Source organism: Coenobita brevimanus, chromosome 43 (genome assembly GCF_032717465.1).
Source record: "Coenobita brevimanus isolate Jiangsu-jjx chromosome 43, ASM3271746v2, whole genome shotgun sequence".
In the NCBI taxonomy this organism is placed as follows: domain Eukaryota; kingdom Metazoa; phylum Arthropoda; class Malacostraca; order Decapoda; family Coenobitidae; genus Coenobita; species Coenobita brevimanus.
The window spans coordinates 633,496-660,000 of record NC_136996.1 but is presented as its reverse complement, the minus strand read 5'-3'; the positions used below and the strand labels follow the sequence as shown (position 1 = coordinate 660,000).

General features: G+C 45.3%; 1 protein-coding gene across 2 annotated transcripts in view; it reads left to right on the top strand.

Annotated features, from left to right (window-relative positions):
* The window catches only part of LOC145397735 (breast cancer anti-estrogen resistance protein 3 homolog), a 92,941-nt gene that overhangs the window by 15,706 nt on the left and 50,730 nt on the right, over positions 1-26,505 (top strand). Inside the window, exon 1 of one of the 2 annotated variants that reach the window (XM_080270752.1) lies at positions 14,368-14,429. The exons of the other annotated variant lie outside the window; for it this stretch is intronic. The gene's annotated coding sequence lies outside the window, so the exon portion shown is untranslated. Of the gene's footprint in view, positions 1-14,367; positions 14,430-26,505 lie in introns of those variants that run through there. 2 annotated transcript variants of the gene reach the window in all.

Genomic DNA, 26,505 nt, shown 5'->3' with positions numbered 1-26,505 from the left:
TTCCTTCCCCTTCCCTTTCTCTCTTCCTCCCTCCCTTCCTATTCCTCTTTCCTTCCCCCCCCCCCTCCTCCAAAGTCCCTCTTTTCACACACACCATTCATGCTTCCCACGTACTAATATAACTCTCTCTCTCTCTCTCTCTCTCTCTCTACTAATTCACTTTTTGCATAATTTTTTCAGTCTACCAGAAACAATTAACTTTTTTTTTCTTTGTTTTTACTCTTTATTACATTCACTGATTTTAACACATTCTTTTCTCCTCAGTTCTCTCTTTTCATTTGGGGGGGGGATCCACTCTCTTCTCCCACTCTCTCATTTCTTTTTTTGTTCTTGTTTACTTTGACATCCTCTTCTCTTTTTGCCTCCTTTAAATGTCTCTCTTTTCTCTCATGGTTCCTCCTCCTCCTCCTCCTCGTTTTCTGCATCATTCTCCCTTACTTTCTCTTGCCTTCCCCACAACCCTATCATCATCGTCATCTCCGTATCATTCACGCCCCCTTCCTTCCCCACCTGTCTCACACCTTCCTATTTCCCCCTCCTTCCCTCCTTAGAAAAATTATATATATATATATATATATATATATATATATATATATATATATATATATATATATATATATGTGTGTGTGTGTGTGTGTGTGTGTGTGTGTGTGTGTGTGTGTGTGTGTGTGTGTGTGTGTGTGTGTGTGTGTGTGTGTGTGAAGTACATCTTTCGTTAGTTTTAACTTTTTTCTTTCGTTGTTTCTTTTACTCTTCCGAGTTAGTTTTTGCCTTTACCCATTTATATATTCCTTCTTCCCATATCCCCTTTTCCCTCCCCCCTTGTCCCCCTTCCCCCATGGGTGAGTGTGCCTGATGTGGTGTGTGGTCACGTCGCGTCACTTCCGGCGGCCTTACCATCACCTCCACGCTCTTCCTCCCCCCCCCCCTCCCTTCACAGCATGACTCAACCTTCTCACCACCACTTCCCCACCCCCTCTTTCCCTCTCACCCCCCTTACCTCCTTCTCTACGTCTTCCTTCTCGTTCTTACCATTCTTCATCCCATTATTCGCTCGTCTTTCTCTCTTCCTAACTCCTTGTGTCACCCCCATTCCTCCCTTCCCCACTCCTCTCACTTCCACTCCTTCTGTTTCTCTCACACATTCGTTAATATCTCTTCCACTTCAATATTCACTTCCTCTCCTATCCACCCCTTCGTTCCTTTGTCTCCATTCGTTTCCCTTCTCGTTTATTTACTTATTCTTTTTTTTACCTTCCATTCCCTGGCCAACCTTTCCCTTCCTTCATACCCTCTCTCCTCATTCCCTTCCTTCACCTCCCTTCTCTTTCATTTCCTTCCTTCATCTCTTCTCTCTTCATTCCCTTCCTTCACCTCCCTTCTCTTTCATTTCCTTCCTTTATCTTTTCTCTCTTCATTCCCTTCCTTCACGTCCCTTCTCTTTCATTTCCTTCATCTCCTCTCTCTTTTATTCCCTTCCTTCTCCCCCTTCTCTTTCCCTTCACTTCCTTTCACTTCCTCTTCATCCCAGTTCCACACCATTGTAAATTCTTATTCCAAAATATTTCTCTGATCACTTTTCACTTCCAACGCCGGTATTTCATTGCTTGATTTTTACAGGGTTCTTTATTAATTCACTGTATTTATTTATTTATTTATTGACTATTTATTAACTCATTCGTTTATTTAATTTTTCTGGCTTGTCACTTAATTACTTCCAGATCTTCCTTTAACTTTGTCTTCCATATTCAGGAAATTTTATGCCTCTCTTACATCTATAGAACTGTGTGTGTGTGTGTGTGTGTGTGTGTGTGTGTGTGTGTGTGTGTGTGTGTGTGTGTGTGTGTGTGTGTGTGTGTGTTGATATATTGTGTTACGGTAAAGAGGGGGCGCGGGGTTGTTGACAGAGTGGGCTGGGCTGGGTCACGGGGGTCACGGACGAGGTCACGAGAGGTCACAGGAGCCGTATTTATAGATCGCCTTGAGGTCAACCCCTTCAGTCCGATGATGTACAGCCGTGAGGAAAAATTATTCGACACTTCTCAGCCGGATTTAGCAATGGAACGATATCGTAGTGAAGGAGTTGAGGGTCGAAATCTGTGTGGCCTTTGGAGTGTAACATGAAAGAGACTGTTTATGTGCAACGTGCAGAATAAACCGCTCAAGAGGAGATATAACGAAGCCTCCTGAATACAATGCGCCTCTAAGTTGTGTTTAATCATCACTATAATAAAAAAAGATATATATGGCATTGTATTACTGTACCGTATAGTTCTGTGGAAACCGTTCGGCATTTTCTTGGGTACCTTGACAGTCATTTCTTCTTTCCGGCTTTATTCTGCTTAGAGACCTGTTCCAAACCTGTTCCTGCGCCTATGCCTAGTTAGAGAGTCAGTACTGTTGACCCCCGCACGACAGCCCCAGTGGACCGCGGTGCTTGAGGTGGACGCAAGGCAAACACGTCCAGTCCACGGTGACCAGACACGAGTGGACCTTCGCCAAACCCGCCCACACTCACAAGTCACCCCACCGCCTCACCAGGACGCGTGCCTGTATTCGTTCAGTGGCTTTGAATTTCTATCTGACTATCTATCCGTCTATCTGCCTGTCTATCTGTCTGTCTGTCTATATCTCTGTCTCTATCTGTCTGTCTATCTATCTATTGCCAGACGCCTTTATCCCGTAAGGGGTGGCCACAAACGAATCGCCCCCACGTCACCCTGTCCTCTGCCGTTTGACTGCCCTCCCTCCGGCTATCACCTCTGTCTCTCATATATCCCCTACCCCACCCCTCCATCTCATCCTTGGTCTCCCCCTTTCTCCTCTCCCCTTCCACCTCACTCACATACACTCTTCTAGTCAGCATCTCAGTCTCCCTCCTCTCCACATGGCCAAACCATCTCGAAGTATTTCTCTTAACACTTTCAGTCATAGCCACATCAACACCACATCGTTTCTTTACGTGGGAGATTGTTTTGTAAATTCTGAATATGTTGCAAGAAATGAGGTTATATAGAAAGGAATTGGCCTGGGTAAACACATCAAACTAATGCTATTCAGTCCGTATATATATGGCTAGAGTGGCTGTGTCCTGTTTACCTTAATCTTGCCTAAAATTGTAATCTTTCCATTCGTACTTCGCCAGCGTGGATATGGGACAGTTTTGGCCATCACTCTTCCTCCGAGTAGAAGGTCCGGTCCTAGTGGTCTTAATTTGGACTGATGCACAGACCTATAAGGACAGATTATGAGGTCCACTGTAGTACTGGACCTTATCCTCGGAAGGAGAGTGATTGTCAGAATTAACCCTCCCCCGATGCTGGTCAGGTACGGATCTGTAGTGAGAGTAATAAATGTGAAAGTTAAAGTGTTGATATTGTGTGTGTGTGTGTGTGTGTGTGTGTGTGTGTGTGTGTGTGTGTGTGTGTGTGTGTGTGTGTGTGTGTGTGTGTGTGTGTGTGTGTAATGTCATCGGTATAAAGTGACAGGGTACGAACATACTGTGTGCTGGCGTGTGAAAAATAATATTACCAACGCACCCAGTCTAAATGTCACCCACTGGTCTGGTTTGGGATCACGAACTAAGGCTCACGCAGACAGGGAGGCGAACACACTGCCCCTGATCCGTCATGGCTCTAATATATATGTAACTGAGGAAGAAGTACCATATGTGCACCGTATTTCGCTCAGCACCGGAACTTATTTTAGTTTGATCGTTCCTCATAGATTTACGTCATCTTCTAATCGATTTAGTTAATGAGGGGCAGAATAAGATTATGCTCCTGGCCTTTGGTTCCTTCTTCCTTGCATTAAAAAAAAAAATGCTATCTCCATACGTCATTTACTTAGCATTTATTCATAGCTAGAACGTATTTCGCTGTCCTTCTATAACAGCTCAGCATTCGTTAGGGAAAGGTAGTAGTAGTGTTCTGCCAGGTATTTGTCTGTCTCTCAGGTACAGGTTATCACAGTGTTGGCTAAATAATAAAACTGGCGATACCTGTTTTATTTTATTCAACACTGGGATAATCTGTCACTGAAGGGGTTAGTGGAGGCTGTGATTAAATTCCCAGCTCGAAAAGTCTCTCCTATCATGTGCTGGTAGCCTAATTAAATGAGAGAGAGAGAGAGAGAGAGAGAGAGAGAGAGAGAGAGAGAGATTGTGTTAATAGATTAAGGGAAAAAGTCAGATTTAGCCAGTTGGTCTTCAGAGTCTTAGTATTTTGTCATTAATGCATCTTTCAATCTTTTCACTGTTACCTCGCCATTTTAACACTGTCTGTCTTATCTCTTCCCTGTTACCTGGTCACCTCGCCATTTATCTGTGTCTCGTCACTGGTACCTGGTTATCTCGCCGTTGTCTCTCTTATCTCTCCACTGTGGCCTGATTTCAACTTATCTCTCAAGACTCCCGAGAGACACGGAAACTCAACTAAGCCCTGTCGTTTATGTGACGCGAACCACCGCTTTTATACGACCCGGAGATAACCCCGTCCACACCGCTATAGAGTTGGGGAGATTAGGGGAGATAATTACCCTGGGGAGATTACTATAGCCAGTGTCTTTTCATCTGACGGAAATGACCCACTCCCATAACTAGAATTCTAAGTTGTGGTTGCGTGAAATTCGATGACCCGTCGTTACGTGGTGGGAATGAGTCTCCTTGGTTACTGTTCCAATCTACCCTCCCGTCAGAACCACCTGGCCCTAGACTTCAAGCCGCGATAGGACGAAAATCTGGGCCAAGCTAAGGTGAAAGGGGTATAGGAATTGAGATGAAATTACACTGAGGTAGATTACGGGATGTTTTACTAAGCAGGTGGTGGATGAAAATAAAAGAGACTGGAGATTACGGCAGTCCTAGAGCCATTTTGTGGGGCGTCCATCCTGAAATCTTGGCTGTGAAGTTGGTGAGGTTCTGCCAACGCCACACATTTCATCCACCGGTTCTGTGTGTGTGTGTGTGTGTGTGTGTGTGTGTGTGTGTGTGTGTGTGTGTGTTTGTGTGTGTGTGTGCTATTTCAGGTGAAGGTATTTCGTCTGTCCAGATAACCCTTGGTGTGGCTGTGTCCATTTAATATAGTGTTCCCGTGCTATTGTTGCCCCAGTGGATGTGTTTGTGCTGTGCTGTGCTGTGTTGTGTTGTGCTGTGCTGTGCTGTGCTGTTTTGTGCTGTGCTGTGCTGTGCTGTTTTGTGCTGTGTTGTGTTGTGCTGTGCTGTGCTGTTTTGTGCTGTGCTGTGTTGTGTTGTGTTGTGCTGTGCTGTGCTGTGTTGTGCTGTGCTGTGTTGTGTTGTGCTCTTGCCTTATCTCATGTTATCAGAGGAGCTTTGGTCACTCACCTGGACCTCGTATCTTCCTCCAATTAGTAGTTTCTCTCTCTCTCTCTCTCTCTCTCTCTCTGTCACACACACACACACACACACACACACACACACACACACACACACACACACACACACACACACACACACACAGCCACTCGATCCCATCTCTTTCCCACATACTTCACACTGCTTCCTCCTCACTCCCTTCCTATCCCTCACATCTTTCACTTCTTCTCTCTCTTCTCCGTCACCCCCCCCCCTCCTCCGAACCCCACGCTTACAGGTCAGAGGTCACGCCAGCGCCCCACCTGTCGTGCCCGGGGTCAAAGGAGGTCACCGTCACTTACCTAAAAAAAAAAAACAAGAAAAAAAAAGTCAGAACGAAAGTGGCTAATTTCCACCTCACGTTCCTAACTTCACGACCCCACACACATATGAGAGAGAGAGAGAGAGATAGATAGATAGATAGAGAGAGAGAGAGAGAGAGGGGGGGGGTTGCAGGTGAATTAAACTTTTACATCTGACTACATATCGTGGCTAAAAATATCTGAGTCTAGCTTCTTGAATGGAAAAACAAATTGGTTGTTTGAATGATACTGTCTGGTTGAGTGAGGTGTGTGTGTGTGTGTGTGTGTGTGTGTGTGTGTGTGTGTGTGTGTGTGTGTGTGTTGATAAGCTGGTAACAATACTCCTTTTATAATTTAACAGCCTAAAAACGCCATCCCTCCATCTTGAATGCTCAGTCATAACAATAGGTTAACATTCGAATATGATACTAGTCACGAAGAAGTGGTATGGAAAGACGTAGAGCTGTACTACTGTATTATTGTGCCAGTGAGCTACGTGAAACAAGCTACATAAAGACGAAACTGAAGGCCAAATTAAGATTTAAAAAAACTACAGTGAGAAACTGATGGTGCCAGTGTCTCTAATTAACCTGGTGAAACTACTACAGGTAATAAAAGTTTCCGTTCAGGTGAAACTTATCGACGAAGAAAGTTTATTATCGTGGTTTGAAATTTCGGGCATCTGGTTTCTGATCTTTTCCTGACCAGATGAGATGATTTCCCGCCAGACCAGCCGCGATTCCAGCATATCTGAGCTGAAAGTAGCATCGTGGGGCGGCCAGTCTCCCCTAACTTGGTAGCTGCACATTCCTTATTCCCACACGCTCACGACTTCGTTTTTCTTCTTTTTATTCTCTTTTTCATTCCTACACTTTCACGCTTTCATTTTCTTTTTTATTCATTTATTTACTTACTTGGGAGGTGCTGAAGCGGGACGCCTTCATGTGGTGGCACTGATGTAACTGGGTAGTATAACAAACTTCCCTCAACTCCCTGTCTCCCCGAAAGAAGGATAGTCGGCTGCAGGAGAGGGGGAACTTCAGCCAGCAGTCCACTGGGTTCACACTCACTGGAGCCTGGGGTTGCTACTACTACTACTACTACTACTACTACTACTTCACGTGTATTTCCCCGTTTTTTTATGCAGTGGGTGCGAATGAGGGAGTAGGTCAGGTGCCGGGTTTAGAAGGCTGACTTTTAAAGGAGAAAAACTTTGAAAGGTTGTTGGGTGGCGTTGTTAGGGGTAGTGAAAGGCTGGGGGGGAAGGGGTATAGTTCAGGTGTCATGGAAGCCTTCGTGGCACCTCCTCCTTAGCGATTTAATATACTTATTGCACCTTAATATTCTTTTATACCAGGAACACGTGTAAAAGTTTCTCCTACAATAATATGAAGAAATGATATAAGCTGACGTTGCTCTTACATACCTGACGAGAGAGAGAGAGAGAGAGAGAGAGAGAGAGAGAGAGAGAGAGAGAGAGAGAGAGAGAGAGAGAGAGAGAGAGAGAGAGAGGTATGGGATTAGTTTTTATTGCCTTGAAAAATCCAGTAGGTCTCTTGTTTGCTTTCCTTTATACTTTGTTCCCCCTCTCACTTTCTCACTTGTTCCCTTCACTCCCCTTCTTCAGTCACCCCGTCTTACTCTCACGCCTCGTCTCACCCTGTGTCTCTGTCTTCCTTTCCTGTCACCCCACCACCACCACCCCCTGCCTCACCCCTCATCACCCCTCACCCCCTGTGTATCTCCAGGTCCCATATCTCCCTGTCCTTCACCCCCACCACCACCCCCTGTCACCCCCCCCACCACCACCGCCTGTCTCACCCTCATCACCCCCTCACCTGTCCTGTCACCCCCTCTACCGTCACCCCATTGTTCCGTCTTTCCATCCCACCCCTTGTCGAAATTCTCCCCCCCCCCTCCCTTACCTTTCCCTTATCAGCATTCCTGTTTGCTCTCTCTCTCTCTCTCTCTCTCACACACACACACACACACACACACACACACACACACACACACACACACACACACACACATTCCCTCCTTCCCTTGTATCTCTCTTTTCATTCATAGTTCTCGTTTCTCTCTTTCCCTTTCTTTCATCTCAATATTTCTCCCCTCCGCATTCCTCTCTCACTACTCTCTCACTTCTCTTCCTCCTCTCCTCGCCTCTCTGCACCTCCGCATTCCTATCTTCTGTCATTCCTCCTCTCCTTCCTCCTTGTTTTAATCTGTCCAAAATAATCAGAATCTGTAATACGAAACTCCAATCACATGTACAGTATATAAGAGACTATAAATTACGCTGGTTACAGTGACAAAAACCAATAACTTCTGAAAAATGTGATGTGGTGGGTGGGTCAGGCTGGGAATATTTGGAGGCTTAGGAAGGAGGAGAGGGGAGGCGAGAAGGAGTTGAGGGAGGAAAGTGGGAGAGAAGTGAAGAGGTAAGGAAAGGAGTTGAGAGCAAAGTGGTGGGTAGAAAGAGTGACAGTGAGAGTAAAAGAAGTGTGGGTTTATCAGTGGTGTAGGGATCTGTTTACTTGCCTTTATTTATTTATTTATTCATTCATTCACTCATTCATTCATTCGTTTATTTTAGAGTTTGTTGTTGTTGATGAAATATGCATAAAATGTTACTGTTTTTCTTTACATTCCTACCCGAGCGTCAACCTGCTGCCCTCCACCCCGACACACACACACACACACACACACACACACACACACACACACACACACACACACACACACACACACACACACACACACACACACACACACACACACACACACACACACACACACACACACACACGACCACACCCTTATCTCCGGACCCTATCATCACAACCTACACACACCCACACCAAGCCAATAATGTGTACACGATCATATAACTTAGACACTTCACACACACACACACACACACACACACACACACACACACACACACACACACACACACACGTTAGTCAGCACTGTTCTGATTAATTTTTTCCTTACCCATTTTGCGTTCTTCTCCTTTTCGTGTTTTGCTCCTCAAGCCCTCCATCTTTCTTCCCCTTTTCACTTTCATCAACTTCTCTCTTCTTCCTTCTTTCATTCCTGCCGTCTTCTCTTGTTCGTTAGTTAGTATTCTTATTCGCTTGTTCCATCTCCTTCCCTCTTGTCTCCATTTCCCTCCTCTCCTCTCCTCTCCTCTCCAGTTCTTTCCTTTTCTCTATTCTGTCTACTCCCAACTTATCCGTTCATGATTTATCTTCTCTCCTTTGCCCGCACTTCCATTCTTATCTCTCTCTTCCCTTCCCTTCCCTTCCTTCCTTTCTCCTCTCCTCTCCTCGCCTCTTTTTTTTCTTTTTTTTTTTCAGCGTCTCTCTTTGCTTTTCTTTCTCATATCTTTTATCCCCTCCTCTCCCTCCCTTCCTCCCTGTCGCGTGAGATGAACCCCTGTGTGTGCAGAGGACAATAACACATAAATAGGGAGGGAGACCATGTGGGGAGCCTCTGGTTGCCTTCTCACACACACACACACACACACACACACACACACACACACACACACACACACACACACACACACACACACACAAAGAAGGGGGGGGGAAGGACTTGGTACTTATCATGTACTCTTTCTTGCGTCTTCCCAGTCATTCCTTCCCTCATGTCGTGCCTTCTCTTCACGTCACTTCTTTCATCTTGTCTTCCTTCTTTTCTTTGCTCTTGTCTCTGTATACTTTAATATATAATACAGAGGGGAATGTCTTGGGACCTTCTTGCCTTCACACAGACACACAAGAAGACGGGAGACATAAGGCTTATCATTTACCCTATTTCTTGCATCCTCTTTCTCACTTCCACACCCCAGCTCATTTTTGCATCCTCCTTTGACTCCCTCCTTTTTGCATTCTCTCATTCACTTCTTTCTTCACTCTGACTCACTCTCAATCCTACATTTACTTCACTTTCGCCGTCACTTTCCTGCATTCACACTCACTTTCCTTTCTGCATTCCTTTTCACCCTCCAGTTTCCTGCATTTCCTTTCACTCACTCCGTCTTCCATTCCTCCCACTCTCACTCTTCCCTCTGTCTGCACTCGCACTCACTCTTGTACTCTGACGCGTGCACTCTTCTTCTCACCTTAGTACCCACATTCTCACTCACTCTCTCCTTCCCGCATTCCTTTCACTGTCTTACTCTGCTGTGCATTTCCTTTGACTCTCTTTACACTCTCCGTCGGACTCTCCTCTATGTTGTCTTGCACTCTGTCCTTCACCTTTGTTTTTTTAGGTCCGCCAACGAACTTGGATGGGTTATTTATTCAGCCATGTCTCTTTGTTTATATGCAAAATATCTTAAAAAGTTGTTATCCGATTTCAGTTAAATCTGGTGGCTAGGTGCGTGGGTGAAGGAAGAGTTGATTTTATTTTGAGGCGGCTCCGAATCCCGATACAGGAATAAATAATCAATTTATGGCGTTGGCGGAGATATGTGCTTTGTGAGACTGTGTAACAAGGAAGACTAAGACCGTAGAATAAATTGTGTGAGGCCTTAAAAGTATTCGTGTGGTAGGAGAGAAAAATTGCAGCGTTAGCCCTTAGATTTTACTGGTGTTAGAGGAGGTATGCACTCTCTGTTGTGTTTTCTAGTTCGGTCGTGTACTCTACCATTCACTCTCCCTGCATTCTTCTTTATCCACTTTCTCACTCCTGCTCCGCACACTCATTCTTGCAGTGTCATTTTCTCACACTTCTTTACACACTCTCCTCTTCCATTCCTTTTCTACACTCAGTGGGCACTTCTTCATGCATTCTCTCTCTCTCTCTCTCTCTCTCTCTCCAAAAGCTGCATTTTAATCCGAAACTAAAATTATGTGACTGATAACTGTGTAATTAAAGTGTGTGTGTGTGTGTGTGTGTGTGTGTGTGTGTGTGTGTGTGTGTGTGTGTGAGAGAGAGAGAGAGAGAGAGAGAGAGAGAGAGAGAGAGAGAGAGAGAGAGAGAGAGAAAGATTTTAATTATGTAATATATGAGTGGGTGAGAGGTTAGCAAGGTCACACACACACACACACACACACACACACACACACACACACACACACACACACACACACACACGAGAGAGAGAGAGAGAGAGAGAGAGAGAGAGAGAGAGAGAGAGAGAGAGAGAGAGAGAGATGCTTACTATGATCTACCAACTTACACATACACAGCTGCATCTACACATACATAAACGTTCATCTTCATCTCACACGTACATGTTCCAGTTCTCACGTACCCATACACACAGGCCCAGACACGTGCAGTGGAGTATACGCACATGAGGAGACGAGTGTACGCACATGACCTTCGTAGAATATGTACATGGAATTGGACTTTACGCACATGATGGGAGTGGGATAGTGTATGTGCACATGAGAATGGTATTTGTGCACATGAGACTAGTACACGAATGGCGGGACTGGAGTATACGCACACGAGACCGGAGTTTACGCACATGAGACTGGAGTATGTGCATATGAGACTGGAATATACGCACATGAGACTGAGGTATATGCACATTGGACAAGTATACGTACATAAAAACTCTGGATTTTACGCACATGACGAGGTTGCAGTACACGCACTTGATGGGATTGGAGAAATACGTACATGACTGGACTGAAGTATACGCACATGACTTGAGTATACGCACATAAGGTCTTGAGAATACGCACACACGGACGCCACCTGCAACCCTTTCACTGCGTGTGTGAGAAGGCGGCTTGAGAGGGTTATTGAGAGGTCATAGGAGCCGTGACCTCTGAGTGGGTGGTTGACCTCTCTCTCTCTCTCTCTCTCTCTCTCGTCTATTTAGTCCCCACCCCTCCTTAACCAGAGAGAGAGAGAGAGAGAGAGAGACCACTTCACCCCTGCACTTCATCCCTCACCTCCCTACTTGTCTTTCATCAGGTACTTCACTTGACTCAATTTTCCCCTTAACTCCTTTCATTCACCTCCTGTACTCGCTCTTTTACCTGTCTCTCACTCACTTATTTCTCTTTCCTTTACTCATTCACTCACTTACTCACTTTTCTGCCTCACTCACTCACTCACTCACTCACTCACTCACTCACTCACTCAGATAACTTACACATTTATCTTCCGTTCCTTCACCTTCCTCACGTATTCACCTGATCACTTGCTCACCTACCTTGCTCACTTTTCTGCCTTACTTACTCACTCACCTACCTCCCTCTGCCTCACCCCCCTGCCTTTACCACCTGCCTCTACCACCTGCCTCACCCGTCCAGGCAGATCAATTATGTGATAGCTTTAATTGATCCGTAGTTGTTTGGTTGTAGTCTCGTGTGGTGTACCCTGTAGGTCCCGCACACTACTACTACTACTACTACTACTACTACATACTACAACTACTATTACTATCAGTACCATTACCAATACTACTGATCCTGCCATTACTACTACTACTATTACTACTGCGATAAGTACCACTGCAACTACTACTACCACTACTACTTCTACTGCTACTACTACTATTACTACTACCAAATATTCGTAAGCCTTTTTTAGCTTGGTTGATGGTCTAGTGTAGTCAGACTGGAGGCTAAATTTGACTAGTAACCAAGGAGACTTATTCCTGCCTTACAAGTAAGGCTATACGAATTAATGCAACCACAACTTAGTATTGATGTTGAGAAAGTGACCCAGTTCCGTCAAATGAAAAAAGAAGACGATGCAGGGGAAAAAAAAACTGATTTTTTTTTTTTTTTTTTTTTGAGATCGTGTGGTAAAAAAAATGGCGACAGGATTAGCACTTCCAGCCCCAATACTCCCTCATAATTAAAATAAATAAATAAATAAATATAATCGTATGCCGTCAGCTGGAATGGACTACTAGAGTTGTCCCGATAATGATAGGGTCAGTGTCCTCTCTCTTTCTCTCTCTCTCTCTCTCTCTCTCTCTCTCTCATCCCAAGGTGTGCGGTGAAAGTTCCTCTGACAATATCTACAGTATAATACAGGCATTCAATTATAGCACAAGTACTCTCTCTCTCTCTCTCTCTCTCTCTCTTTTTCTCTCTTTCTCTGCGGCAAGAGTAACTAGACTGGGGACAGCCAAAGCCTCACGATTTTAATTACATTTGAAGCGAGTATGTTGTGTTTTGGGTTTATGATGATGGTGTTTGGGTGGTTTGCGTGTGTGTGTGTGTGTGTGTGTGTGTAATAGTGTTGCCAAAGTGAAGTCCTGAGAGTACCAGAGAAATTTAGGAGCTCTAACCATTTTACTCTTTCTTGGTCTGAAATCGCCAATTCTTCATCATGAATGCTGAATTATGACATCAAATTAGCACGGGAATATGATCTAGTCACGAAGAAGTGTTATGGGAAGGATGTAGAGCCGTAGCATTATCTTATTCCCTACCCTCGAACATCGTGAAACAAACTGCAAAAGGACGAAAACCTGGGCCAAGTTAAGTTAAAACAGGTATAGGTGTTATCCAAAGAAACACCACAAACAAATTAGAGTCTGTGAGAGGGATAGATTTACTGAGCTCGCTTAAAGCACCTCATACTACTTGCTTTAGGGACATTGAGAGGGGAACCTGATTATTTATGTCTGGAAAATCCTGGAAGGCCACGTATCTAACACAGGTACCAAGCTGAGCCAAGGAAGGACATGGGGAAGTTCACTGTAACGAAGGAACGAACACAAGGACGAGGGCAAGCTGCTGAGGGAACCAACACAGAGGACAAGGGGAAGATCATGCTGCAGTGAAGGAACTAACGCCACCATCAGGAGCACTATGACACTGCGGGCAAGTCCCTTCAATAGGTCAGCACTAAAGGCCTTCAAGCTTTCCCGCGCATCTGAAGAGCATGTCACCCTGTATGGTAGATGCCTCTTCAAGCATTGCCTTGACCCCTTCTTGCAGCAGATATAGCACACACCTCCCATACCTTCATAGGTAGATTGTTGACCACAGATATATGCAGTACAGTAAGTGGCCACACTACAACAAGCTGGTCTACTGTATACCACTCTGGAGGCAGGAAGGAGGCAACAGTGGCAGTTTCTGTAGCTGAAGACAAAGTCCATCGGCATGGATCTCCACAAGATATTGCATGTGGATGTAAAATAGTATACCTTTAAACTGCGTGCTCTTTGGATGCTGGCTCAGTCCGTTTTCTGTTTCACCGTGTTGAGTGTTGTGGCCATTGATCCACACATCACCATGGCAACTACTCAGCCTCAAATTGGCGTATTCCACTTCAGATGTATTATTATGTATGCATACATGAAATACCAGATGGTGTGTGAGATGGAACTAGAAACGTACCGATAAGTTTCTCTCTGAAAATTAATCAGCTAGAGACCTGAAGTGACCAGCTGCAGATGTATTCATAAAATTTCATGATTATAAGTTTGGTGTTTGATTATGCTTTTAGCTTGACTCACACAGCTACCCAACACAACCGATCAAATTAGAGTGAATTATATCATTAGCAACACGGCAGGACTAAATTATTTCCGGGACTCCATGCCCTGAGGAGATGCTTTTTCTTGAGTCTGGTTGAGATAGTTCATGAATGCAATATCAGGCTTACTCGCGCCGTGACTCAGGGTCGCGTCTGCGCATCCCCAGCTGCGCAGGGGAGGACCGCCAGAGGGAACAAGTGCGCGAAATTCACAACAGAGGGGAAGTGAGAGGCGTGGTGTGTGTGTGAGTGTGGGTGTCAAACCAAGGCACTAGACCAAGGTGTGTTTTGGCCTGTGTTGATAGGTCGTTGGTACAAGTCGCAGTTTTTATTTTACATTACTTCTGCCTTTACTTTTTGCAACAGATCACAGAAAAATAGTCTGTTGAAGGTCCTTTGGTGCCTATTGATTTGCCTGTTTCCCATAATTTATTGTATCGGTTGTATGGAAAACGTGATATTTTGAAACATATCGACTGCATATAGAGAACACTGGTTTTAATGCTGCCTTGTGCTTTGTGTGATACCCAGCCTGTGATATGAAAATTCACGTTTTTTCTGATTTTTAGGGAGTGTGGTGCTCCTTTTTATTTCTTTTTTCTTTTTTTAAGCCTCCTCGATTTTTAAAGCATCCTGATTCGAAGTGGAAAGAAGTGTTGGAAATATTACGTAACCTTGGATAGCCTATACTTTCGAAGATGGAGGAGGACGCCACAGCCCGAGGAGAAGTGGTTTGTTACTCAAGCCTGTGTGTGTGTGTGTGTGTGTGTGAGAGAGAGAGAGAGAGAGAGAGAGAGAGAGAGAGAGAGAGAGAGAGAGAGAAAGAAAGAAAGAGATGGTTTCTTGATCTATCTTCTGGTCGTAGATATGTAATAAGAGAGAAAGACAGAAAATGGAGATGCGTGGTGAAGAAGAGTGATGTAAGGAGGTTGTTGAAACAAGGAAAGCATGAGCTGGTGAAGGTTTATATCCAAGGGATGGTTGGGGTTGATTGCTCATGTAATGCCACTCAGGGATGAGTGAGGCTGGTCACTCATCTTAAATGTCGGGACCAGCTGCTTAGCTCCGGGCTCCTACGCTCCTCATGGGGCAATGTAGGATTGGATGATGGATGAATGGATGGATAAGGTGTGTGTGTGTGTGTGTGTGTGTGTGTGTGTGTGTGTGTGTGTGTGTGTGTAAGAGAGAGAGAGGGAGGGAGGGGGGGCATGCAGGGAGGTCTGGGAAAGCTTTTGTCCTGGTACCCGACATCTCTGGGAATGCTCGTCCACACCATACCCATACACACACATATGGCCAGTGTATAACGTACCAGGAAATAGCAGTGTATTTCCGTGCTGTATGTCATCTTTGATAATTGAGTGCATATTAACACGTTCAGCAAATATAACAAACTTTCATGCGGTGTATATATATATATATATATATATATATATATATATATATATATGTATATATATAAATATATGTGTGTGTGTGTGTGTGTGTGTGTTTAATTCAAGCTCCTTCCTTCCTACATTACGGCGAGCGCGTGGCACCCGTCTGGCCAAGGCCTCGTGTCTGACAGTCCATCTCTGAATTATAAGACATAACCCAAAATTTGTCCTTCAGTTACGCAACAGGTTAACTTTTAAACAATCTTCCTCAGTCTGTACTTCCTTCTGACTGTGCCCCTCAGACTTATAAAAGCAGTGTGTCCAGACGCCTCAAAAAAATTGGATCTTGATTTTTTTGTTTGTTTGATTTGCAGACTTTTGGCCTTTGGTTCTTTCTTCCCGGACCAGAAAAGGTTGGGGGGGAAGCGACGCATTTTAACAGGAATCGTCTGGTGTTAGCTGGAACAGAATATTAGAGTTGCCCTGACCATGAGAGAGTTAACGTGCCAAACGTAGAAATAATGGGTAACGAGGAGGCGTCATAAATATCCCTAAGTCGACATGAACATGGCTGCAGACTGGGCCACATGCCGTGGACTTACTCATGCCGGCGAAACGTAAACAAATACCTCGGTATCTTCATCATCTCGGTCCTTGATGAATGTGTCACTGTTGTGGCGGGGTGGGGCGGGGCCGAATGGAAAGGTCTGCCCTGGGTTGGCTGATGTCTTCTTTTAATTATGTACAGATTATATTTTGAATTTCCTATACATTTCAATTGTTCGTTTATTTACTTTGCCATACAGGTGTGTAAAGTTGATGTCCTCGAATGCACAGGTTATATTTTGAATGAGCGTCCTCTGTTTCGGATAGATGAATGTATAATAGATAGGTAGATAGGTACAGTGGACAAATAGACAGGTACAGTAGATTGATAGATAGGTCGGTAGTGTTTCTGTGAAGTTATGAGAAGTGCGGAACGGAACGCATTGAAAGTAGGTTATTTTTTGTTCCCCATTCTCTCGATTCTGTCTGTCCGTGTTTTCATAGGCTAAAATAGTGTTAGATCTCCCTCAAAAGTAGGCCAGTCTGTCTTCACTCAGTCTCCGTTCTTAGTCTGTCTTTGTGCTTCTCTCTGTTCGTGCTTATATCTGAGGACTCTTCATCCCCCGTCTCCCCTCGCCCGGTACTTGAGAAAATTACAGCCCAGGGACGAGATAGACTAACAGACTTACAATCAATTTCCTTTCGTAGCTCGGATATGTTTTTGTAGTGCAGACAAGAAAGTTAGAGAGCAGGACCTTCTCACGCCGGCCGTTCCTCCTGCGATGTGTAGATATTAGTACAGTGAGGGAGAGTGTAGTAGATTATATCGGTTTTCTAATGGAAGAAAGGAACAGGGTGCTGGAGGAACAAAGAAATGATAATACAGACTCCTCCTGTGTCTCTATAGTTCTTCCTACAAAAAGAAATCCAAGTTTCACGGAAACATCGAGCCCTAGCGAGTAAACATCTCCAGATGAAAACCTGTACGTGAATCAATATCAGTGCCGCCGCCGCCCCCCCGACCTCTTGCGGCCGCGGTGTTAACGAGGCAACGTGAGCCGCGGGGAAGTTCCTGGCGCGGACGACGCCTTCACGAAATTCGAATCCCCGTTGTAAAATTCGGTTCTGAAATCCCCCAAATCGAACACGTATGAATAAGATTTTGAAGAATGAATTAGATTTTTCTGTCATTTTATCTGGACTCGAGGGGAAAGATAGTGTTATGTAATTTTTTTCTCATCTGCAAAGGCCGTAGTTATGGTCATAGATAAGCTTTGGTCGCCTGATAAGCGCTGTCTAGGGTGTTTGGTCTTATGCAGCATTTTTAGTTACTGCCTTTGCCCTGAAGTCTGATGTTTATGTGTACGACCTCACCCTGTGTCTTCTTACTGTAGGTCTCCCTGTTAGCATTTGAGGTAGCAAGAATGAGAGAGAGAGAGAGAGAGAGAGAGAGAGAGAGAGAGACGTCCTCGTACCGAAGTTATGTAAATTTCCTCAGTGATCTGCAACAAGATACACATTCATGGCGAGTTTTGAGGCACTGAATGATTTTCCTTCTTCACTCTCTTCTCCCCCCCATCTTCTTTCCTCTCCTTCCTCTCCCACCTCCTCTCCTCTCCTTTCCCTCCCACGGCCACCTCCTTTCCTTTCCATCTCTCCTCTCCTCCCCCTTTCTCCTCTCCCGTCCTTCTCCCTTCCTTTCGCATCTTTCCTCTCCCTTCTCCCCTCCACCCTTCTTCTCTTCCCTCCTTCTCCCACCACCCACCCCTCTTTCCTCCCTCCATCCATCTGGTCACCTAATCAACAGCCTCACATTTTCCTGGTTCGCCATAGTCTTTATAAGCGCGTTCAACTCAATGTCGTTTTTTATTTTTTATTTAGTTTATTTATTTATTTAGATTTGTTGACGAGCGGCTGTACCCAGTTTACTCTAACTTGGCCTAAAATTGCCATCACTCTTTAATGCTGAGTTTTAGCAAGAGATTAGCGCTAGAATATGGTGCTAGTCATGAAGAAGTGCCATGGAAAGGCTGTAGAACCACACTGTTGTCTTATTCTGCCACTGAGCTACGTGAAATGGGCTGCGAGAGGACGAAAATCTGGGCCAAGTTAAGTGAAAAGAGTATAATATTTCTTGTTATCTACGCGTTAGTATATTTGTGGCAGCGGACGAAGTGTTATGGGATGAGTTCATTTGGTATCGTTCACTACACATCTGCTGCTGTAATCCTTCCCCCCCATCCCCCTCACATCTCTCTCTCTCTCTCTCTCTCTCTCTCTCTCTCTCTCTCATCCAGTCCCATTCTTTTGCAGTCTCCCTTTCCTCCCCAAGGGTTAGCTGTTGTTAATTAAGGGGGAGATTGCAGAAAGAAAAAGAGGATTGAGAGAGAGAGAGAGAGAGAGAGAGAGAGAGAGAGAGAGAGAGAGAGAGAGAGAGAGAGAGAGAGAGAGAGAAAGAGGAGGGAGTTTTAGTTCATTATACACACTCTAATTATCTCTATCTCTCTCTATCTCTGTCTGTCTCTCTGCCTGTTTGTCTGTCTTTCTTACACCCTTGCGTCCTCTCCCAACCCATCCATTCCTCCCTCCCTGCCATAACCCCACTCTTTACACATCTCTCCCTATCCTTCTCTCTTCCCCACTCACCTCCTCTCTCCACCATTCCTTTCTACACCACATCCCTCTCCACCCCCACTCCTTTCCCTTCCCCACTCATTCTTCCCACAATCTTCCTCCCTCTTTTTCCTTCAGACCTCTCACTTTCCCTCCCCAATCTCTCCCTCTCTGTTCTTTCTCCCCCCACTCTCCCCTCGTTCCAAACCCACTCCTCGCATATTTTACGTCTCACTCCCCGTCGTCACCCTATCCTCTGCCCATCCTTACGACGTCCCCATCGTCCCTGTATCCTCACCTCATACTCACCCTATCCTCACCCTTAGCATCCCCCATCCTCACTGTATCCTCTCTTCATCCTCACTCTGTCCTCACCCCTAGCATCCCTTATCTTCACCCTATCCTCACCCCCTAGCATCCCTCATCCACCCCTCTCCGCACTTTCTCGCCCCCTACTTTCCCCATCCCCATCCTATCCTCACCCCATCCTCACCTCTTCCCTTCCCAATCCTCACCCTATCCTCACCCCCTCCCTTCCCCATCCTCACCCTATCCTCACCCTTTTATCTCCCTCCTAAGCAGGTAATGTGACGCTTGAACTGGTTTGTTAAGTGGCTGGTTTAGGCTGTTTGTTTACCTGTTGTTAGTTTACCCCTCGTCTTTCCAGGTGGAGAGAGAGAGAGAGAGAGAGAGAGAGAGAGAGAGAGAGAGAGAAACAGACAGAGTAATGAACTACCCCCCCCCCTCTCTCTCTCTCTCTCTCTCTCTCTCTCTCTCTCACCCACTTAACGCATCCTTTTTTCTCCTATTTTTTCCCCACCAAGCCAGTTTGTATGGTAGCAGGCAAGGTCAGGTGTGTCTCTTTTCTCTCACTTAAGGCTCGGGCATCAGGTATAATTAACTTCACTCCTATTTGCATATCAGACACTCCTTACTTTGGAAAAAGGTCGGGATATTTAATACTTAGAGAGAGAGAGAGAGAGAGAGAGAGAGAGAGAGAGAGAGAGAGAGAGAGAGAGAGAGAGAGAGAATCAGTGGCCGGAACCATTCTAGAGCAAATATTAAAGTGGAAAAATGCGACTCAGTTATATTATTCCTGTTTGTGATTAGATGCTGAGGAGATTTGTATATGGTTAAGCGGTGTAAGATCCTTTATAAATACGTCTTTGTGGGGGCTGAAGGGTTAAGATGGATTGGCCGGGACTGGTTGGTGGGAGGGAGAAAAAATAGAGATGGGGAGGTAAAAAATGGGAAATGGGGGAGGAGGAATGGAGGGAATATGGGGAGGGGGGCGTGGGGTAGCTTGTTGGAAGGACGCGTACCAGTTTAGAGAGAGAGAGGGAGAGAGAGGCTAGCACATTGAGAAACTTAACTTGCTACGTAAGATGGACTTTTGGTAATGGAGGGGTTAATGAAGACAAAATCGTATCCCACAAATTCCCAAAATCTCTAAGTAAACTGAATGAAATCGTCTGGAGATAGCAAGAATATAGAGGACGTCGTGGGGCTGAAGGGGTTAAGAGGGTGACAGGAGATGAGGACGAAGACGAGGGAAGAAGAAAGCAAAATGTGTCCCCCCGTATAATAAGCTAGAGTTCCGCGTTCCACCCTGGTATTGCGGAGTGGGTGGGGTTGGCACGGGACAAGGCAGATAGCGGGGCGTGGTGGGCGGAGGACAGCACTGGTCAGGGATGTGGTTAGGGATTGGGACGTGGGTGAGGAGTTAGAGTGGTGGTGGTAGGTGTGGTTGGAGCGTTGGTTAGGAACACGGTCAGGAACTCAGGGACGTGGGTGAGGAGTTAGAGTGGTGGTGGTAGGTGTGGTCGGAGCGTTGGTTAGGGACGTGTACTGTTAAGCGTGTAGTTTATTCTGGTTAGGGACGTGGTTAGAGACTCAGGGACGTGGATGAGAAGTTAGAGTGGTGGTAGGTGTGGTTGAAGTGTTGGTTAGGGACGTGGGAGAGTTAAAAGTTGAGGGTGTAGTTATTTGTCAGGTTAGGGGCATGTTCGTTATTCGGGTTAGGAGCGTGGTTACCTTGATTACGGGCGTGTGAAGGGGTTAGTTAGGAGTTAGGTCGAGTGGGTTAGGAACGTTGTCAGTCGTATGGTTAGATGGGGCGTGGCTGACATGAGAGGTTAGAGGAGTTATCAAAGGACAGGTTCGAGACGTGACAGGAAATAGGTTAGGGCACAGTGAAAGATTAGGGGCGTGGTAGAGTGGAAGGTGAGAGGCGTGGTAGGGTGAGAGGTTAGGGGCGTGGTCGATTAGGGGGTTAGGGGTGTGGTCAGATAGTAAGGAGTGCGGATGAGGGGCTAGTTAGGGCGTAGTTGTGTTTGGTTCGACGTGGGTGAGGGTCAGATGAGGTTTACAGTGAATGTTTTGTCGTGATATTGATAAGCTGATGAGGCGCTGTGTGGGGGGTGGGAAGGCTTCTCAGTTTGATGGTTGGGTAGGGGACGTGGAAGAGTGGTGTGAGGAACTGTGGTATGGTGTCCTGTGTGTGTGTGTGTGTGTGTGTGTGTGTGTGTGTGTGTGTGTGTGTGTGTTTAATGCAAAGAAGAAGGAATCAAAGGATGGAAACCCCAAAAGTACATCTAAGGCGATGGTGTGGTGTGGTGTGACTTAGAGATGAGGTGGTGTGGCGTGGTGTGATGTGACCGAGGTAGCGTAGTGGTGCGGTACTGTGAATATAAATGGGGTTGGTGATGTGAGGCGGGGGTGACCGGGAAGTGAAATGCTGTGCTGGGATGAGGGGAGAGGGGAACTGTTTCAACCAACGGAATATTGTGAAGGGAATGGTACGGTGGACCCAAGAAATTCTAAGATTAGTGTGATAAATTAATGTGTAATCCATTATTTTTTTGTTTTTATTATTATTATTATTTTTTTTTTTTGGAGGGGACGCACGCAGTTGATAGTTCTCCATAATATTTTGAACTTTCCCGTGTCTGTTTCTGGATCCCTCCCCACCCCTTATATTAGAGGGATAGGGGGTCAGGATGATGATGATGATGATGGTAGTGGTGGTGGTGGTGGTGGTGGGAGTGTAAAGGGTGGATGGTGAGGGTATGGTGTGGTGTGATCTAGTAAGAGTATTTCAGTGTGGTGTATACTGTGGTGATGTGTGGTGTAGTGTGGTATGATATAATGTGGTGTGATGTGGTGAGTGTGTGATGAGGGGTGGTGGTGAGGGGGGGCGCAGGGAAAAGGCGTATACGCAGAGGATATCCTGTCTACTGAACGTTAATTTCTGCACTTTTCCCTTCGTCACCATATACGTATCTTTAGTATCTACATTTCATCACATTTTTCAGTATATTTAACCTTCATATTCTGGTGAGGCCCAGAGGAAGATGGTGGACTGAGGGAGGACAGTTTAAGCCTGCAGTACACTGGGTTGACATTTTAGATGAACCTGGGGCTACAACGTCAACAGTAACACTACTTCTACTACTACAACTACTACCGCTAATCCGTCGACGCATTTTATATTTTAGTCTCGCTACCTCCAGACGATTTTCTTTAATTTAGGGGATACCAGTTGCAGCAAAGGATTAATGAACGCTACATAAAATCTCCCCAGTTCGAAAAATCCCTCCAGAGCTGAGAAAAATCGCCATGTAGCTGCAAGAATAATAATAATAAAAAAAAAACACGTCTGGAGAGGAGAAGGAGGTAGTTTCGTCCTGTTGCCTGTATTCTCTTCTGTTTTTTATCAGACGTCACCATTTTATTTACTGTGTTCTGTTCATTAATTATTTTTTTTATTGATTCGCGCACTTCTTATCAGTGTTTATTATTTATTTTTCTTGTCTGTTTTCATTTAGTTTTGGCCTATTTTCTCTCTCAGTTTATTTTGCATCGTTGTGTCTTCCATTGTTGTCTGTAATTGTTTCTGTGCTGTTATAGGGGTTTGAGAGAGAGAGAGAGAGAGAGAATGAAAGAAAGAGGCGGGTTTCCTTCTTCTGTGACAGGTCCCACTTAACCCTCTCGCGGTCACCACTTCTCTCTCTCTCTCTCTCTCTCTCTCTCTCTCTCTCACACACACACACACACACACACACACACACACACACACACACACACAGTTTATTGTTTCCTTTTATTTTTTTCACTGTTTCATCTGTCGCGTCGCTTCCTTTCCTTTCTGTCTCCCCTCTCCCCCCTCCCCCCTCCCCTTCCTTTCCCTCCTCCCTTCCTCTCCCTCCTCCCTTCCTCTCCCTCCTACACTTTTTTCCCTTCCGTCCCTCCCCCTTTTTCACCTCCTTCCTTTCCTTTCCTATCTCCCCCCTTCTCTGCTAATCTTATCTCCCTCTTCTCTGTTTATCTCTTTCCATTTTATTCTTCCATTCCCCTTTTCCTCCTCCCTCCCCTTTCTTCCCTCCATCTTACACTTTCCCTCCCTCTATTCCCAGTGGCTCCTCTCCCCTCCCTCCTCCCTTCTCCCACTTTCCCCTCGTTTCCTCCCCCTCTCCCCTCCTGGTATGCCCATGGGAACTACGGGATAACCCTTACCCCGCAACCTAAAATTTCGCTTCCCCTCTACTCTGCTCATCACCGCTCTGCTCTGCTCTGCCCTGCTCTTCTCTCCTCTTCTCTCCTCTCCTCTCCTCTCCTCTCCTCTTCTCTCCTCTCCTCTCCTCTCGTATTCTCTACTTCGTTTTAGTTTGCTCTGCTCTGCTGTATTCCAAAAAAGATATAGTCATGAAAAAGTGCTGTGGAAAGGATGTAGAGCTGTAGTTTTGTCTTTTCTGCCACTGAGCTACGCGAAATAATCTGTAGAAGGAAAAAAATCTAAGCTAGAGTATGAACGGCATTGTATAGAAGTTAACAAAGTATATCTAAGCCGACCCTTTTGAAAATTGTCTTTGCTGCAGAATTGAGTCGTTAGGGTAAGAAGAGAATTGAAGGTATAAAAGATAATTGAGATGAAGGGACTTGGTGAGAGAGAGAGAGAGAGAGAGAGAGAGAGAGAGAGAGAGAGAGAGAGAGAGAGAGAGAAATAATAATTGTGTGTTGATTAAATGAATAGTCTTGAAGCAGTGCGCGTGTGCTTGAGTGCCTTATCGCTCTTATTGAAGGGAACAATGGAAAGGAAAGGTAGCTTGAGAGAGAGAGAGAGAGAGAGAGAGAGAAAAGGGCGTGGGTGCCATGACCAATTCCCGTAAACACAGTCTGCCTCTGTCCCCACTCTCCATACTCAGCTGACCCCCTCCCCCTTTTCTCTCTGTATGTCTGTCTGTCTGTCTCTCTGTCTCTCTCTCTCTCTCTCTCTCTCTCTCTCTCTCTCTCTCTCTCTCTCTCTCACACACACACACACACACAGTTAGTAAAAGGAGAGGTTGCACATTGGCCATCAACACTCCGGTAACTCCAGTAAATAAACTACTTGATTGATTGTGATTGAAAAGTACATTGACTAATTGAGAGACAGATAGACAAATAGACAGATAGATAGATAGGCCGATAGACAGACTGATTAATTGACTGATTGATTGATTGATTGATTGATTGAGTGTATGTGGGAGCAGTCTCAGCACGCGACACATATGTTAGTAATGAGAGTGGTAATTTGCTGACTGTGGGTGAGAGTTTAAGTGTCGTGCATCTTTAGTGTGTCTGATCTACACCACACCACACCACACCACACCACACCACACCACGCCTCACCACACCACATCACACCACACGGACAGGTATAAGAAGACGATGGTAGGTACAGGTGCAGGGAATGTTGAAGAGGTAGAGAGAAAAAGGAAAAATATTTAAGTAGAAGAATCATACCACGTGCTGAACTATTACGAAGATAACTGTTTTGACCCGACTTATACCCTCTTTAGGTATGGATAATTGATGGGTAGGAGAGCAAGGTAGAAACAGGAGTATGACAGAGGAAGAGGAGTAGATAGATGAGGTATGAGTGAGGAGGGACAGGGAAGAGAGAGAGACAGACAGACAGAGACGGAGACAGAGAATCCTGCATGTGCGTACCCACGAAGGAGACATGCTTGAGTGAGATGGATGGCAGTAAACAAGGTGAACGCAGCCACACGTCAGCGTAAAGAGACCCAAGTATCATCTGTCACCCTAAATTTTGGTCCAGCTCTGCACGCGAGGATTGTCAGGGAGATTTTGTTGGAGGGAGATGGCGTCAGTTGAGTAAAATCGTCTGTCATGTAAGGGAGTAAAATAGAAATAATGCTCATAGGGTGAAGGGTTTAGAGTCCTAGGTTTATCTCACCCTGAATTTAATGCAAGGGTTGTCAGGGAGATTTTTGGTGGAAGGAATTGGTGTATGCTGAGTAAAATCGTCTGCCGTATGGTCTGTGTGGTCTGTGTATCTGTGTAACTCGATGTAGCTTTAACCTCGCTGCTTTCCTCCCACACTCCCCCTCCTCTCTCTACCTTCCACTGCTATCCTCCAACACTCCTCCTTTCTCCACCTTCCAGTGCTATCCTCCAACACTCCTCCTTTCTCCACCTTCCACTGCTATCCTCCAACACTCCTCCTTTCTCCACCTTCCACTGCTATCCTCCAACACTCCTCCTTTCTCCACCTTCCACTGCTATCCTCCAACACTCCTCCTTTCTCCACCTTCCACTGCTATCCTCCAACACTCCTCCTTTCTCCACCTTCCACTGCTATCCTCCAACACTCCTCCTTTCTCCACCTTCCACTGCTATCCTCCAACACTCCTCCTTTCTCCACCTTCCACTGCTATCCTCCAACACTCCTGCTCTCTCCACCTTCCACTGCTATCCTCCAACACTCCTCCTCTCTCCCCTTTCCACTGCTTTCCTCCAATACTCCTCCTCTCTCCACCTTCCACTGCTTTCCTCCAACACTCCTGCTCTCTCCACCTTCTCCCCCTCTCAATACAGCATCTTCCTTCCTCCACTATTCTTCATTTACTCAAACTTGGTTTATGATTGTCGTCTCCATCTTGAATGCTGAATTGTGGCAAGAAATTAACCCTGGAATATGATGCTAGTCACGAAGAAGCGCAGTGAAAAGGATGCAGAGCCGTAACATACTCTTTTTTTTCGGGCACTGAGCTACATAAAAAGACTGGAAGAGAAGGAAAAATCTGGGCCAAGTTAAGATGAAAAGAGTATAGAATTACGTCCTTGGTGTTGAAGCATATAATGTACAGCCCCAAGTTTGATCTGTCCTCGTAAACACTAGCTAGTCACGAAGAAGTGCTGTTGAGCCGTATTTTTTCTGCCACGGAGCTACGTGAAATAACCTGCAAGAGGATGAAAATCGGGCCAGGTTAAGGTGAAAGGAGTATAAGAACGACGCCCAAGGATGAAGAATTGAGTCTCGAGTTTTATCTGTGGTGGTAAAGGCTGGCTCAGTTCCCCACGCAAGGACTGTCAGGCCATTTTTGAGGTTGTGGTGCAGGGAGTGGTCGTGATGGTTTGTATTTGCACCATAAATCACAAGGAAAAGATTGTACTGTAAGTGTGTGTGTGTGTGTGTGTGTGTGTGTGTGTGTGTGTGTGTGTGTGTGTGTGTGTGCTGTTTTTTATGTTGAAAGCTTGATTTGACTGGAAGAGAAGAGAATGATTTTGTTGTCATCCTAAAAATTCATCACTCGCTCTCTCTCTCTCTCTCTCTCTCTCTCTCTACCAACTTATTATAGCTGTGCGTGGAAAGTAGAAATTACCATACGTTTTAATAAATCTTGCGTTTTTTTTTTCTCAGAGTTCAATGAGAGAAAAAAAAGAAGTGAAGTATAACTGTTTGGACACTGAAAAAAATACCATTATATTTTTGTGAATTTAATTGAAAAAAAAAGAAGAAGGAATGTGGACGTGA